This window comes from Alexandromys fortis, unplaced genomic scaffold, assembly GCF_014885135.2.
Source record: "Alexandromys fortis isolate MF-2015 unplaced genomic scaffold, M_Fortis_MF-2015_v1.1 scaffold_222, whole genome shotgun sequence".
NCBI lineage: Eukaryota > Metazoa > Chordata > Mammalia > Rodentia > Cricetidae > Alexandromys > Alexandromys fortis.
Window position 1 is genome coordinate 433,515 of NW_026068108.1, and position 5,226 is coordinate 438,740.

A 5,226-nucleotide genomic window follows, 5' to 3' on the forward strand; every position below is an offset into this window, starting at 1 on the left:
TATATGTATATATATACACACACACATGCACATGCACACACACACACACATGCTTAGCCATCCTTCTCCAGCTTGGTACCATAACTGCTGAGTTAATTCATTAGTTACTTCAAGACCTACATACAAAATACTTTCTGTATCACCAATATCCTAGACACAGGGCATATGACAGCTACAAAACACACAGGTCCCTCTCCCCACAAGACTCACACCCTAGCAAGAGAGGTGGGGTGTTGTAGGAGATTGTTTGTTCATTTCCCAGACACCAAGGCCTGAATAATCATGCAGAAACTATATTAATTACAACGCTGTTTGACCAATGACTCTATTCCTAGCTAGCTCTTACATCTTAAATTAATCCATTTCTATCAATCTGTGTATCGTCATGAGGCTGTGGCCTACCAGTAAGGTTCCTAAGGTTCTGACGTGTCCTTTGGCAGCTACATGGCATTTCCCTAACTCTGCCCACTCTCTCTCTTTATCTCTATTCAGATTTCCCACCTGGCTTCCCTCTGCCAAGCCATTGGCCAAAACAGCTTTATTCATCAACCAATAAAGCAACACACATACAGAAGGACATCCCACATCAGTGGGGACAGAAAATAAATACGTATGTGAGAAGATGGAGAGGCTGGAGAGGAGCTGGAGAGATAGCTTAAGGCAAAGAACAGAGTTCAGTTCTCAGCCCCGTGTCAGGCAGCTCACAACCAACTGTAACTCCAGCTCCAGGGGATCCGGAGATGACCTGTGTGGACAATCTCATTCACATGCACATACACCAAGAAACACACAGATAGCTAAAAATAGAACAATGTTATAGTGCTGTTTATGAGAGTGGAGGGGACTGTTCCGTACATGAGGAAGAAACATTCCAGAGACTGGATGGACTCTGTGTGTTTCACTGCTCTGAAGGACCTCAAGGTACTTGGGGCCAAGAACAAGCTAGAGATGTACTTTGGGCTTGGGATAACCTGGCTTAAAGCCCTGCTTGCCACACTTTCGCTGTACAAGTGCCCAACTTCTCGGGGTTTCAATCTCTTCCTCAGGAAAATGAAGTTAAGACACTATTAACTTCACATTGCTGTGAGGGAGACTTGATGGCATGCAGTGTTGGGCATCAAAAAAGGTCCTCCCTGAAGTCAAGGACATTCTAGGAACCATCCATCACTCCTATTCCTCCCTGGGGAGAAGAGGACCAAAGAAACAGAGACACAGGTACACGAGCCCTTCCCAAGGCTCTCACGGCATCTCTGGTGATGAGCTTACAGTCACGTCTTCTTGCAAAGTACACCAAGAGCAATCAGCTAAGCTACTGTTCTTTGCACAATGACTTCCCTTCAGTCATCCATTTCCTCCTGCCAAATGTCACTGGAAAGGACACAGGCCTTTCCTTCATGACTGTAATCTCCTTAAAGTATGTCTTCCCATACTCTTTAAGCCTCGGGCCTCACAAAACTCAAGAATTATTCTCCATCCTGGCACAAGACTGCAGCCAAAATGGTGCTCATGCCTGTTAGTTTTGTCTGCCTCTAGGTCTGGCAGAAAGTGGGTGCCCAGGAATTCCGTTATGAATGAAACAATGCTGGAGCTCACTAGCTTCAGAAGACAGGAGGCCATGAAAGGTCAAACACCCCTTTCGGATTGTTGGAGGACTGTTAGGAAAATGGAGAAATTCCTGGAGTCTAACCCTTATTAAGGAAAAGAGGGCAGAGTAAGCAAATATCAGGAAGCCCAGACCCACCCTTTGGGAGGGAGGTCATGGCCACTATTCACCATCTGAAGACTCTTTTGGTTGTTTGTAAAGTCTGGATGTAGACCTGGCTGGTGTAGAACTTACTATAAAGACCAGGCTGGCCTTGAACTCTGAGATCTGCATGCCTCTGCCTCCTGAATGCTAAGATTAAAGATGTGCACCACCGCACCAGATGAGAATCCAACTGATTCGTTGATTGACGCGTGTGCTCTATGTGTGTATGTTTGGGGGGAAGTGCACACCTACATGCATGCATGTGTGTCTGCCAAAGGTTAGCCTTGGGTATTATTGTTCCTTGGGTGCCAGCTACCTTGTTTTTGAGGCAGGGTCTCTGCATTGTCCTGGTACCTGCCAATTAGGCTGGAGAGACTGGCCAGTGCGTTCCAACACTGGATTTATTAACTGATGTCATCATGACCACTTTTTGCACCTGACCTCTGGTATCAGGCTCAGGTCCTTGTACTCTCATGGCAAGTACCACTGGCCGAGCCCTCTTCCCAACTCTCCATCTGCGAGGGTCATGCTGGTAGTCCACTGTAGCTCCAGGTGTGCAGAAAGGAGCATGGTGGATCAGGATAGCATACCTCAGATAGGATTACCCAACTCTAAGGCCTCCTGCTCAGATCTGGGTTTTCCTGGGTCAACAGGAAAGCCAGCCTCAGAATCTGGTGATTCTCACATTTAAACTGAAAAGCTCTTAAAATCCACATCCGGTGTGGGAAAAAGTTTCCTCCCTGTGGAAGACACAAGCAACTCTTGGCTTCAGGAAAAACCTTCTCCCATCTGAAGGCAGTTCAGAAGTCAGCCTCAAACTTTTACTTCCCAGTCCTTCCGTAGCTCCTAACACCTCAGAGCGGAGCATGACTCACTGATCTCCCCAGTTCTGACAGCTAGTTGCCACACATGCTCCGGGCCCCAGAGGCTGCCCCACTTCTTTCTAACCCTTCTCCGGAAAGCCTCCCTCTCTTCTCACTTTTCCCCAGGAGAGTTCGAGAAGAATTCTCAAGCACATCAGTCAATTGGCAAGGTCACACCTCGTCCCTGCACTCCGGGCCTGCTAGTCTCCGAAAAGGATGTTTTTTAGCATCTTCATGTGTATCATGTATTCCTTTCTTAAAATTAGTTTTGTTTTAGAAATGGAATCACGTGTATTCCAAACCGGCCTCAAATTTGCTATTTCTGACACCTCCCTCCTCCATGACCCCAGTGCTAAGATTTCTGGCATGCACCAACACACCTGGTTTTGTGTTATGCTAGAGATTAAAGCCAAGGCCTTGAGCGTGCGAGGCAAGCACTTCACTAGCTGAGCTACGTCTCCCCAGTATCTTTCCTAAACATAAAAATCTGTGTCCATACCTGAGTTCCTGTTTACAGTTGACAGCTCACTGAAGGAACACTCACTCGGAGAGAACGAACCCTGAGCCCTGGGCCCCTTGGGTAGTGGCCTCAGGCCTTCCTGCCCACCCCAACTTATGAGTCATCCCTGGAATCGCAGGAAGGTCACAAAGATAACTTTGGTTGACTTTTAGATTCGTGTCCTGATAGACTGAACCTCCAGCCTCAGAATGTTAGCACACAGCTCTCTAAAGAGTGACAGGGCCTGGGAAGGGGGCTCCCTTCCAGAAGTACCTTTTCTCTAACTTTCTGCAGCAGTCTTGACGGTGTCTTAATTGAGGCCATTTGTCAAATGCATAATAAATGTGATTAGAATATGCATCTTTGTGTGTACTTTTAAAATATCCTTTGTCTGGCCATGTGACCTGATTGGGATTCAGGGGATAGATCCTCTATCAAGAGAGTACTTTGTCTTCATGTCTGGCAGACTTAGCTGACGAACTCAGTAAACAGGCTAGCATGGAGGATAGGAAAATATTTTTTGTGCTATACAGATGCAAGCAATGATAATTAGCAATGATAATTGGATGGGAGGGGGCTTCCCAAATGTCAGTTTAATAATGTCTTGCCTTGTGGCCAAGGATTTCCTCTGCTCCTACAACCAAGGACAGAGCCTGACTGTGCTCACTCAGACTCTGCAGGGCCTGGTTCCTGCCCACTTCGCACGGCTTCCTCTCATGTCTGTGCTCCAACACCGGTCTTCTCTCAGCTTAGCAGGTTCAACACTCCCTTCTAGTCTCTTTGGTCTGTATGCCGGCTAGTTTCATGCATGAGTTAGAGTCACTTTGGAAGAAGGAGCCTCAATTGAGAAAATACCCCTGCCAGATTGGCATGCGGGCAAACCTATGATGCATTTTCCTGATGGATGACTGACTTAGCTCACTGTGTGTTGAATTAGGAGCGGCAGGGCTGTGTCCCCGGCACCTGGCCGCCCGCATGGCTAGCTTATGCCCGAAATAATTACACAGAAACTGTATTCTATTAAACACTGCCTAGCCCAGCTAGTTCCAGCTTCTTATTGGCTAGCTCTAACATATTGTTCTAACCCATTTCTAATATTCTATGTAGCCCACGAACTGGCTTACCAGGGAGGATCTTAACCTGCGTCTGTCTGGAGCGGTAGAATCATGGCGACTCTCTTACTCAGCTTCTTTTTCCCAGCATTCTGTTCTGTTTACTCCGCCTACCTAAGGGTTGGCCTATCAAATGGGCTTAGGCAGTTTCTTTATTAATAAGAAATCACTCCCACATCAACTGTGGATGGTGCCACTCCTGAGCTGATGGTCCTGGGAGCTATAAGAATGCAGGTTGTATAGTCAGAGTTCTTCTGTAACATTAGGGCACCCATCTTCAGCCTACAGGCCCATAGTATCCAGCAGACTTTCCATGAAGCAGGAAATTTCAAAGACAGTTCCACCTATATTGGCAGTTTGTCAATCACTTTCTTCTGTGTCCTGCAGAATGTCTGGCAGACTCTATCATGAAGCAGGAACCCTGAAGGACTGTCTCACCTTCTTTAAGCAATTGCAGTCATTTTTCTGTGGGTCATGCATGTCCAGTTCATACAGCATAAGATCAAGCAGTCCAGACAAGAGCAGTTTTTTGCCCAAATGGCTAACAAGCTCCATAAGGAGCCTCTTCAATAACTTTCTTTGAAGTTATTGGTGCTGCCAGGAACAGATATGTCTTACTGTCATGAAAAGTCCTAAGTTTTTAAAACATTCTAAATGTCATATTCTGTAGGTCTTTGAAATGTTTGAAGATTGATGGAGGAAGGTCATTGAGCAATAAAGAAACTGCTTGGCTGGCCCTGATAGGTTAAAGCATAGGTGGGAGGAGTAAACAGAATAGAATTCTGGGAGGAAGAGGAAGTGAGGTCAGACTCTGCTCTGCTCCCGGAGAGACCCAACAGCTCTGCTCTCTGGAGCAGAGATGCCAGGCTCCACTCTCCCAGGCAGCTCCGACCCAGGATGGACGGAGGCTAGAATCTTTCCGGTAAGCGCACCTTGGGGTGCTTACACACATCATTAGAAATGGGCTAGTCCAGGTGCGAGAATTAGCCTGTAAGGGCTAGAGTT